Source organism: Solanum lycopersicum, chromosome 3, assembly GCF_036512215.1.
Source record: "Solanum lycopersicum chromosome 3, SLM_r2.1".
Lineage (NCBI taxonomy): Eukaryota > Viridiplantae > Streptophyta > Magnoliopsida > Solanales > Solanaceae > Solanum > Solanum lycopersicum.
The window spans coordinates 38,643,487-38,656,466 of NC_090802.1; the positions used below are offsets into that span (position 1 = coordinate 38,643,487).

Consider the following 12,980-nt stretch of genomic DNA (forward strand, 5'->3'; position numbering starts at 1 on the left):
TTTATCATGATAGGACTACAATCACTACTACAAATTAGGTCTACAACAATGGATTTTTTAGCAACACTTAAGCCACCGTTACTATAGATGGTCTATTGCAATGGTTTGAGCCGTTGCCAAAAAGATTAGATATTATTGCTATGACTAAATAATATGTCCGTTACCATTGTGTAAAAACCGTTACACTAGACCCTCTATATTGCAACAATAACTATTATCGTTGACATAAAGAAATCTATGGCAACATTATTTTTGAATATTACTCTATCGGAACAATTCTATATTACATCCCTGCATAATTTCCCTCTATTATTTTCACTGACCCCACCAAAATTTTCATTTTTTTATTATTAATAAATTTTTTAAAGTAATATTAATTCTTTTTATCGATAGAAATTAGACAATCATTTCCACGAGCAAGAAGAATGTACAAGTTCCTTTCGTAATTTTTCTTCCCCTCTTTTCTTTCTCTTTGATCTAATTACAGGAGCTTAGCAGAAGAAGAAAACATAGAGGAGCTTAGAAGAAGAAGGACAATGGAAGATTAAAGTTGGGAAGATTAGTAGACGTAGAATGATGGAAGATAGTAAGTTGTTCTTCATATCTCTGATTGTTGGGTATACCTAAACCCATTTTTTTCTTTGAATCTGAACTTGTTTCTCTCTTCAAACCATCTCTGAAATCTAATTAAATGGATGGTTGTATGTTTTATTGTAAAATGTAAGATAATAGAGGTTTTATTCTTCAACTCTTGGAGATTCTCTTCTTCAATCATTGAGGTTACAACTGAAGAAACTATAACTTTGAAATTTAGAGATTCTCTTCTTAATTCTCTTCTTTTATCTAAAATATTTTTGTGTGGTTAGTGTATGTGAAGTATTGCTCTTTTTGTGGTTTTTTTTTATTAAGTTGTAGCTATTGTGGGTTTAATGTTTTGTTAAATTTATGGTGAAATTCATTGTTGTAGACCTATTTAACTTGAAATTGATGTTGTAGTTTTTGTCCATGAGTTATTCAAGTTGAACTTTGGGTCTCTAATTTATTGGATTTCGAGTTGTAATTTTCTGAGTATGAGTAGTGCTATTGTTTTGGTTAGGTATTTAGTTCTATTATTAGAGTTGGATAATTATAAAGACAGACTGAGTTTTGCTACTATTCTCACTAGAAATTGTTGTGAAATTGAAGGAAATAGACGGTTGAAGGTTTGATTGTGAAATATGAGAAATTTTTATGTTCTTTTCAACAACAACTGGAGGTTCTGTTCTGAAACTTTTGAGGTTATAGTTGAATAAACATCATTTGAACATTTGAGGTTTTTTTCTTGAGTCTCTTCTGTTGTCTTTAGTATTTGGATGTGCTTTTTTTGTTTAGTGTAGTAATAATCTGACTAGCTACGGAATTCGGTGCCATAAGAAATCAAATCAACTAAATATTTAACAAAAATGCTTGATATGGCATTGTGAAGGCAAAAATAAAGGGGTACTTTTCAAACTAACATCTTTAACATTGTGAACCAAATACAAAACTATGAAGAGAATCTACCCAGTCAAATTGCAGGGTATTGTATCACAACGAGCTCCTAGTTCAATCTCTGGGCAGCTTCCTTGGAAAGAACTCTTTCCTCGGCCTTGATTATGGCTTGTGACTTAGAGTCCATGATAGGACCACCCGACTTCATCCTGCTCTCTTGAAGTAGCCTTAATGGCCTTCAAAATTCTTCTAAACTCCATTTTATTAAGATACATTATTTATTCTTAAATATATGATTTTTTTGAATTTGATTTGCAAGCTGAAATGGAGAAACTGCAATGTCAACAGAGAAAATATGACGATCATTTATTTTAAGCTATTACAACAGTCATGGGTAAAGAACACCCAGGGATCGTGAGATTGTATGGACGAGGAGTTACCAAAACTACTTCTAAATGGAAAGCGCTTTCTGAGCCTTTTTCAACTTCTAATGATGAGAGGGTGGAAAAAAATGATGAAATTTGAAGACAGGATGCATCAAAGGATTTTTGAAAAAATAGAACAACAATAAGAAGCTATACAACAAGAAGTTACAAATGATATTCTTGGACGACTAAAGCGTATGTATCTAGGACTTCAATTAAATACAGACACATTGACCTCATTGGGCGCTCAACCACCACAAGAAGATATGCAACCGTTAAATCATCAATATTCTAGCAAAAACAATCAAGGTATGAAAGTTATTGTTTTTCTTCTTCTTCACTTCCACAGTAGCTTGGCTTGAATGTGCTGCCTATATCTATACACTGATGTTGTTTCTGGACTATTTCTACGACTATCTAAATGTGCTTCCTATGTCTATGTACCAATGTTGTGTTTGGACTATTTTTGCGTCTGTTCCAATATGTTACCTATGCCGATGTATGAAAGTCGTTTCTCGACTATTTCTGCGACTGTTGGAATGTGCTGCAATATATGTCCCTGTATCAATGTTGTTTCTTCATTGTTTGTGCGATTGTTTGAATGTGCAGCCTCTTTCTACATATCTATATTGTTTCTGGACTAGCACAAGTGTGGCATGAATTAAAGTATTGGACTATTTCTGCAACTTTAGAATCTAGATCCAAAACAATTTCTTTTGCTGAAAATACGTATGATGTTCTGTACAATGTTCTGGAAAGTTATTTTTTGTGTGCTTGCTGTGTGTGTGTTATTTATGATGCATTTTTTTCCATTTCCAATTATAGTACATGAATTGGAACTTCTTGTAGGTTCATTGTGTTGTCTTTTGTTACTTTTTTCGTGGTAGTAGTTTCTTTCTTTCTTGTCTTCAGTTATAAGTGGTAACATGTATTTGTTTATCTGTTAAGTGGATTTTTTAGATTTGGATATCCCTTTGAGTATTCTTTCTTCTTTAATTTAAATGTTTGATCAAAATGTGATGAATATTAGAAGGTGGTTATGGATCTTGAAGTCCTTTCAATGAAATTTACTTCATGTTCTAAACTAATACATTTTGTTCTATAGGGACCAAATCCTTCGTATAAAAGATAGTATTAAATTACTCAATCTTTTCTACTTCAAGAACTAATAAAGATATCTTTTTTCTTTCCATTTAATTGAAATTTATTACTGATGAGTCTTATGAGGTTCTTGAGTTTTTCTATATATATTAGCAACTTTGCTTCCAGCTCATGTTCTTTAAGCAATGAAATTGAGTACTTAAATTTTTTTTCCTCCCATTCAAAGCCTTACACTTACTCTTATTATTCTTCAGTTTTCTTGAGATCATTTTTATGTTATTATATTGTTTTGTTGAAGAATTATAGTATTAATGTAAATTACAGTGTTACAATGTTAACTTTTGGCCCTTGCTGTTAAATTTCACTACACTTGAAATTGTTTTGTATAATTTTTTCCATTGTTTTTTCCCTTAATAAACTTTCAATTATGGTCTTTTATAGGTTGAGAAGATAAACAGGAGGAGGGGGATGAAAGTAGTAGTGATGAAGACCTTACTTGATATATTTAAGACTTACTTTTTTTAAGAAGGAGGATGATGAAAGCATTAGAATCTTATTAATTTAGATAAATTCTCTTTTGTTTCTTTATAGTTTGAGTATTTTGTTAAGCAACACTCCTTTGTTTTATATCTATTAGTATGGAAGTACAAACACTCTTTTGTTTTGGTATATTTTACCTTTATGGATATTGTGACTAGGATATTTCGAATTATATATATATATATATATATATATATATATATATATATATATATATATATTATATATATATATGATTCCACTTAATATAATTAGTCGTTTCCTTTCATGATTTGATTTACAGAACTTCTTTGTAAACTGTTGCTATCATGTTTGGGGAAATCAGTATATTATTATAGATTGGTTACAATAGAAAATAAAACTGTTGCAATATCAATAACATTTGTTGCCATATTATTTAAAAAAGTGTTACCAATATGAAGAAGCTTTTACAATGGACTCTACTCGAACTCTATCTAACAGTTACCACAACCCCTAATGAAATAGTTCTTAACGGTTACAATTGTTGTAATATTGTAGTGGCTATATATAGGTTGTTAACCAACACAATTAGAAATCAATAAAATCATAAATAATTAAATAACCACCTAATTAATTAATTTAACAAATTTAAAAACGTGCAGAAAAACAGTCACTTGACAGACGAGACCACGAAAAGCGGTCCGTTTGTCAAACGACGGGCATTGTTAACTTCCGTGTTGCACACTCATCTTTTTCTGTAAGACTTGTTAAAAAAGTCCTCCAAGTATTTTGGTAACTACACATTGATGGATGAAATATACACCGCTTCGATTGGACAGCAGATCGTTGGTTGCATCCGTTGATGGACACTGCCTTTGGCATCTATTGATCCCAAAATGTAAGGGTCCTCCTCAAGGTACCTTTGTTGGTCCATAGGGAGTCATTCAAGAACAAATCTACGAATAAAATATAATATGGGGAAGAAAATATTACACTAATAATCATCAATTTTGAATTCGTAAAACTTAGTCAAATAGGTTAAGTCACACTAGCACCCCATTGAACTAGTTTACAGACGTCATGTACGTTCCTTGGCGTTTTGAATCATAAACTTCCTAAATGACTTTTATACATTAAAATTGATGTTAAAACAGTGTGTAATCCTTTTATCACAATTATTAGGCTCTAGAACACGTCTTAGACTTTCTAAGTGTTACAAATATAACCTTAATCATTAACTAGCATTGGACGCTAGGCATAATACTTAACATTGTGTGTTCATCATAAACACTCATTTATAACACAATTGACTACAAGGAAATTATCACATCACATATAGAATAACAATGAGGTAAACACCACAACCATAAGTAGTCCATACCACACAACGCCATTCATGGCCAAGAATCTAGCAACTCTGTCCAAAAGTATAGAACTAGAGCAATCTCACCAACTCACCCAAGCTTTTCTCGTCATTGATTGATCCTCATTATTAATAAATTATTCAAGTATAGGGAAGTGGCTAAAGGTACACTAGCATAATCAAAATCCACAATTTATTTATCATAAGTTCAAGATCAAATTATATATACTACCTCACAATCTATAGAATGTAGAGGAATATAGGTCAACCTCACCCAAATTTTCAAACCATTATCACCTTGGATCATTCCTCCACAAATTATATTCATCACATGAATAACAATAATAATAGGCAATTCAACATAATTTTAACATGATTCAACAAACATTTGATGAAGATCACAAGACCCACATTATAGGCCAATTTGAAAATTTAGGAGGATCATGAGTTCTTCATGGAATTGTATTGAAATTAATCTTAAAATCATTGATTAATCATAAATTCATCATTAGAATGCTTTTAAAATTAATTTGACAATGAACCATTAGCTAGATTCACGGATTCTCCCTAAAATACATTTGAAGGAACTCCTCAGATGAATAGATAACTACGGATGAAGGATGACCATACCTTCTTACATGATAAGCCCACAACAAATTGAAGAAGAAACCAAGAAAATCAGGCCCTTGCTTGAACCTTGAGTTTTCTCTCAAATGGAGGTTTGAGAGAATTTGGAAGAAAAGAGAGATTTGGGATTTTGATTTTCATATTGAGTGTTGGTATTTGGATTGGGAAAGGGGTTAAATATGTCATAAAATTTAACGACCTGTTTAGTCGTTTTGAGCAACAAACTTCAATTCTGGAAAAACAGGCTGAGGTGACGGACCAAACGACGTTCCGTCATGGGCACGACGGACCGTCGCAGGGTCTCGTTTCAAAACACTTAGAAAATCTGAAATTGGGTACTGAAAATCGACTCTCTGAACTTCGTAACGGAGTGGCAGGACGGACCGTCACAGGTGTGATGGACCGTCACAGGCCATTCACCCAAAATCAAGTTTCTGAACTATGCGACGGACAGCAGGACGGACCGTCGCAGGCGCGACGGCCCGTCACAGCTTGCGCAATCCCAGTTGGAGTCGGATTTCTGGTTAAGTTTTAAGGGACGTTTTTTACTATTCTTACCTTAATTATAAAGTTCGTGGATTTATATTAATAACTCAAATTCTTGGGGGTTAAAAGAGGTAACCCTAAGTTAATTAGTGGGGTATTATTGCCATCTTTTATTCTTAATTATATGTTAATTAGGGTAAAAGAAATAGGGTTTGAATAAAGAAAATAGAGAGAACAAGGAGAGAGAGAAATTGATCGATCAAGAGGCAGAGGGAATAACAAAGCTTGGGAAATTGCTTGTTGATTCCAATTCTTCGGTGGAGGTAGGTTATGGTTTTCATGCTTCATAAGTAAACTCTTAATAGTGAATGATATGTATTGGTAGTATTGTAAACCCTACTATATGCTTAATGGTATGTTTGCATGAATATGATTATGTGATTGTGATAAGATAAGCATGATGAAAATATTGAATCCCAAATCTTGAAAAGAAACTTTAATATACATTATTAATGATGATGCCTTGGTATAGAAGAAGGCTTGATGAATTAAAGTAATGGGATTGATGATGCCTTGGAATAGAGAAGGCTTGATGATTTACAGAATGATATTAGTGGATCGGAGTGTCACGTTCCGACACATAGTATTAGTGGATCGGAGTGTCACGTTCCGACACATAGAATTAGGGGATCAGAGTGTCACGTTCCGACACATATAGGGGATCAGAGTGTCACGTTCTGACACATGTAGGGGATCGGAGTGTCACGTACCGACACATGTAGGGGATCGGAGTGTCACGTTCCGACACATGTAGGGGATCGGAGTGTCACGTTCCGACACATAGAATTAGGGGATCGGAGTGTCACGTTCCGACACATAGAATTAGGGGATCGGAGTGTCACGTTCCGACACATAGAATTAGGGGATCGGAGTGTCACGTACCGACACATAGTAGCAGGGGATCGGAGTGTCACGTACCGACACAAGAGGAGGAAAGATAATGAATCTTGAAAGATGATAATATACTCAACTTAATATACTTAATTCCCAAATGAGTATGGTGTTGAGGCTTGAGCCCTCATGGATGAACTTGATGGTACTTATTGATGATTATAATACTTGTTGTTGCTACATGTTGAGTTTTATAGTTGATTTATGATATTACTTGATATATACTGTTCTCTATTTTGAGTTGACCGATGATATCTACTCAGTACCCGTGGTTTGTACTGACCCCTACTGTTATGTTTTTCTTCTTGTTATTTGTGGAGTGCAGCAAACGTGCCGTCATCTTCGACTCAACAGTAACTCAAGCCAGTCTTCGTCACACCGGATCTTCAGGGTGAGCTAACGCTTCTAGCTTGGACTGGATCTTCTCCTTCATGTCTTGATGCCTTGAACTTCCGGCATGGACGAGCTTCTTATGTATTTTTAGCTCTTAGAAACTCTTAGAATTAGTAGTTTAAAGTAGATGTTCTTGTGATGATGACTTCCAGGTTTTGGGAATAATAGATGTTGAATATTTATAGTTATTGTTTTTATTAATGAGTTTAAGTCTTCCGCATTACTTTATGTTGATATTACCTTGAAATGTTAAGGTTTAGATTGGTTGGTTCGCTCACATAGGAGGGTAAGTGTGGGTGCCAGTCGCGGCCCGGATTTGGGTCGTGACATAAAAACAGTTTATAATCGTCTCCTAAAGTTACCAAAACATCCTCATACTTATTGGGACTTTTAGAAATGTCAAGGTTGACTTAAAAATGATGCAATCGTATAAGGGAAGTGGTTGCCTGTTCCAGGGAATCCTATGATTCTGCCCCTAAAAAATTTTCAAGACAGTGAACCTCATTCTGGGCCCACATTTCACAGGCACACTCGTTGCTAGGAACGCAATGCGAGGCTAGTCCCCAATCTTTCTACTGGATGCTGCCTTGGGCAGCCTCTTTGTCTAATGTCTCGGTCCTCCTCGGGGGCCTTTAGGGTGGTCCTCAGGGATTCACACCCTGAAATTTTGACCCTTAACATGTGTATTGATATACAAGTGTCAACCATACTTTTTTGGACTTTAAACAACATGTACAATCAAGTCAAACATACAAAGACACACTAGCTCGTCTAAAGACCATCTTTCAAAGGTCTTCGAAGTTCTTAGACGTTTGACGTCCATACCCCGTTGATAAATTCTTTTATATTTCTATCCCTATATTCTAAGGGAAAAAACCTATAAAGGAAGGTCGTCTTGAGCGATGACTAACTAATCGAACCTTCCCAAACGGGCCTTTCCTCTTTCCATCGCTTTTACAAAACTTGAGACACATCTTTGAGTTTTTAGGAGGCTACTTCCTCCTTCTCTTGAGAAGATAAACCCATGTCATCCAGCACCTTGAACAATTCATCAATTACTCCTTACAGGTCCTCCTCCACTTTTGAGCCAAAGAAGGCAGGGGGATTCATCCATGTGAAATAACTAATCCTAGAAGCAGTAGTGTTGGCATTGGGGATCACTTGTACCCTAGTATCTATAGAATCTTGAGTGGATAAAACTTGAGTAAAGCTATGAGGTTCTTGAGGAGCTTTAGGGGAACCACCTCATTTACATTCTCGTCCTCGACTCTTCGTGCATTGTTCCTTCTTGTATTCATTTCCTACAAGCACCAGAATAGTATTAAATAATGGATTATATAGAGTTGATACTCTTTGGCAAGACTATATAATGACAAAAGAGTTAGAGTTCCTAAGCATCTTGTATCCCTCATTTATAAGTGTGGCGCGCTTGACACATATGAACAAGACTCTACTTGGAGTTGTATGTTTGTGATGTCAATCCTAATTTATTCTAAATCTTATGATCTTATACCATGTTTGTAACGACCCAAGTGTACCTCTTAGTCGTTACCGGTGTATTCAACCACGAAGAGATATTATACAAGCCCGTAGCATGCATCATAAAATCTATCATAGAATAAAAGTGTGCAAAGTTCAAAAATTTTACTTTGGAAGTTCATTTCACTTCATGTAAGGAAAATATATTCTAACTTTGTCGCAATGTTCCATGTAGACATAAAGATATAGAAGCTTGGGATTTAGCTCTAACCTACATTATTTGGGACAAACAAAGAATATATGGGTTAGTACATGAAACATACTAAGTATGGATTCTATGCATAAAAATAATCAATGCATGTATAAAAGGACATTTTAGTCAAAAACATGCATTCTATAGATTTAACCCAACATGCCCATATAGTAAGTATTATAAGCTGAAGAAACTTAATATCAACCCAACATGTAGGCAACCCAAGAAATAATTGTACAATAAAAACAATAGAATCCCATAACCCCATCCAAAGCTAAGTATCACATTATGCAACCCGCTACATGCAACATTCATAATATGATATTCCATAATAACATGCTTTATTCATACAGATCGTAAATATCTAAACAACACAATTCATTATCAATATAATCATCGAGGAACACTACTAGAATCATCCCTTAGGATCCCACAAGTGCAATATGTGAGAGTAGTCCCATACCCTCCCTCATTCGATGTAAATACCTTAAGAGAGCTCTACAAAAAGTTCATACACTTATTTGTCCATTTACTTTTAGCATTTACGAAGAAGTTGCAATAATCGAAATCCGGTGTTCTACTCCAATATTGAAAAGAGAGTCTTAGCACTTACCTAAAGTGTAACCTTTCATACATAGCTATTTAGGTGGATCTACTAAGCTAGAGTCCTATGTAGTCACATAGTTAAGGGTTAGAAACCTAACTTACTAAACGTGGCATTTCCATCTCATGAGGCAACATATATCTTGGGGAATCTGGACTTACTAATCGTAAGGAAACCCATGTGAGGATCCGGACTTCCTAAATGCGAGACTCCCATCTCAGTTAGTTGCCCTTTTGGTGCTAATCATTCCCTCTTTGTAACTATATTTGGTCATCACATAAGTTCACACTAGCTTTTTCTAGACCCTTATGTAAAAACCTCATCATAATACCTCATAGGAAATCACAAGTGAGAACAATCATTTAACTTTAGAGACCCTTAGTATGTGAGTAACTTTTTCACTTTAACACTTCATTATAAAAATGATAACTACTTTTCAATCATATAACAATCATACCACAACATAATTACATAGTAGCTAATTCAAGTGAATAGGTTTAATAATAAGTCATACTTATCATCAACACCAAAACAACACATTACATATAGGATCATACTGTCTAAGTAATCCATCTTTCATAACTGATTTCAAGAAAGAGCCAACATTCATACCTTTTTGCTCCTTCATGGGCCTACATATTTCAATTACCCAAGAATACATAATCAATACATAAAAATAGTAAATTCAATAATTATTAAATATCTAACATCACTATACACAAACTATATACGTATCATCTTCTAAAATTCACTATAGAAATTTCAAGGTTTTATGAGTTTAGGGACGAACTACTGTCCAAGGGGAAATCTAAAGTGATTAACAATATTTAAACATCATTACATAGTCCAACATCAATAAAGTATCATAATTCATAACAAAAGATTCATAAATTTCCTTTGTTAAACAGGACCGATGTATAGATAGAAATCCTAGTTTTGAAGGAGTTATGAAATACTCTTTGGTGGGGCCTCTTGGGGAAAGAAGTACAAAAAGTGAAAGAAAGCGTACCATAAAGATGATTATCCACTAATTTTAATTGGATTCCTTGGTGAATTCTTCTTTTTCTTGAAGCTCCAAAGTTTTTTCAATGGAGGTTTGAGTTTGGGAGAGAGAAATTTGAGCGAAGTGAGAGTCTTTGGGGTTTTTGGATTTTGAAGTGTGAAGACTTGTTTAATCAGTTAAAATACCTTAATATGCCTAAAAATAATATTGACCGACCCTAAATCTAATTGGCCAAGGGTAAAATTTACAAAACCACCCTTGGCTTTGCCTTGTAGTGCACCAGTTTGCATGCACCCATCGACGCCCTGAATCGACTCTCCGTCGTTCTATATACAGACCTTCCTGGAAAGTCGTAGTTTGATTAGAGAGTCCTCAAAATGGATACAAGTCTTAATTTTTTATGTGTGGACTCACGATCCCAAACGATGGAGCGTGAGTGCATCGACGGACCATCTTTTTTACTTATCGATTGCAAAGCTTTATTGACAAATTTTGGGTCAAATGTTTCGGTCCTCCTCGAGGGCCCTTATGGTGGTCCTCAAGAGTCGTACCCACAAACCACAATTTAGACTGTAAAATTCTCTAATGTTTTCACTAAACATTTCTACAAAGTTTGACCTCATACGACCCATCAAACCCTTTTCAAGACCTAAAGGCACACTAGATCACCTTCACTAGCCTCTGAACTTCATTGATGTTCCTTGAAGATTAAGCTTTTATAATTCCTAACTATGTTATTTACCTTTATTTTAGGTCGTAAGTCATCATTGTTCAGCATTTGGGGCTCTAGTCTAGGTCATAGAATTTTCGAGGTGTTACACTAAGACATACTTAGAGAGGAACCTCATGGTGTAACAAGACAAAAAAAACTAATAAGTACTTGAAAAATGTATCTGCAAGTGTTCCAAAGCAATAATAAACTATGACATGCTTTGTGAAGTATCTTCTAGTGTTCAAGATAATAATGAACTAACACATTCTTAAGAAGTATTCCTAGGGTTCAAGTAATTAAGGAAGTAGAGTGTGCCAAAGGGAGTATTTCATAGTGCTCCAAGGCTTAAAGAGGGGGACTAGTCTGCAACCAAGAAGTATGAGTATGAGAACCAAATAGAGTATATAGTATCGGTAGTATTATGGGATCTTATCCATGAATTGAATTAGTGCATAGCCTATGTATGACTTAAGGTTACTTAAGAAGTGTTTCTGTTATATGATCTATGTATGGTAGATTGTTGCTATAGTTGCCTGCCTCGTTATGGTTGACTAAAGGTGATTTATTCCCTTGTCTATGAGAAGTAAGATATTGATGAAATCAAAAGATTATAAAGAGGTATGATGGCCTAAGAGTGTTACTTAACCTATGTGGAATTATGGGGTTTCATTTATGAATCGCACACATGTAACTTGATGGTTACTTATGAAGTTTATATTATGTTAAGAGGATTTGAGTATGGACCGTGTGTATGAATATGTGGTATTTCATATGTTATTTTATTATGCCTTATGTTGACTAATGATCATGTTATGCATATGTTAGATATGATGCTTTTGATTATGTTATTGTCTTTATGCTTTGTCTAATGTCATATGTTGGCAAACACTTTTGTTATGATCTTATGATGTTTTCTAGCTAACGTATTTATTACACTTTGTACTACCATACTCTTACCTAAATTCTCATCAAATGTTGGGTCCAACGACTTTTTGTTCCATTCTTGAGGATCAGTTAGAAGTGCGAAGGAGTTGAAGATTTTGTGAGTCCACATAGCATTGAGGATAAAAACACCATAACCTTTATTTCTTTATTTTATATTATAGACTATTGCATGGGTTGTATCAACAGAGTTATTCAAAGTTGTATTAGATGGTTTAGACAAAGTGTTAAAGACTTCCGCTTGCTTTTATAAAGATTTTTGTTGTAAAGAAAAGTTTTAAATCTCTGCATCATTTCTATTTAATTTATGTTACGATATGCTAAGTGCCTTTTGTTAGGACTTTCGGGTCTAGTACGCCAAGTTACATCTAGGGTGTCCCCCTGAGTCGTGACATTTATGTTTTAATTGCCTAGTTAATAATTGATTTTTAAAATTAAAATAATATGTTATGATGGAAATCTTAAAGAATGTAAGTTGGAAAAGGAAAATGTTTGGAATGTAAAAATATTTAGTAAAGTGCAACTTTCAAATTATTACTATATTATTTTAATTTGATTCTTAATTACATTTAGAATTATTTTTATTTAGTGTACCATGAAATAGTAATCAAATTTTTGATGTTGGAGCTTCACACATTTAATAATATACTACTTACTGAGCATGTTCTTT

The 12,980-nt window shown here is 34.3% G+C and overlaps 1 long non-coding RNA gene across 2 annotated transcripts; it reads left to right on the forward strand.

The window, feature by feature from the left end:
• Positions 1–378: 378 nt before the first annotated feature.
• Positions 379–3,665, forward strand: LOC101251861 (uncharacterized). Of its 2 annotated transcripts, none has more exons than XR_182554.5 (3): positions 379–586; positions 1,819–2,204; positions 3,438–3,665. It is a non-coding gene; the product is annotated as an uncharacterized lncRNA (long non-coding RNA). The 2 variants fall into 2 exon arrangements; XR_740462.4 differs by having other exon boundaries at positions 386–586; positions 1,790–2,204.
• The last annotated feature ends 9,315 nt before the right edge of the window (positions 3,666–12,980 follow it).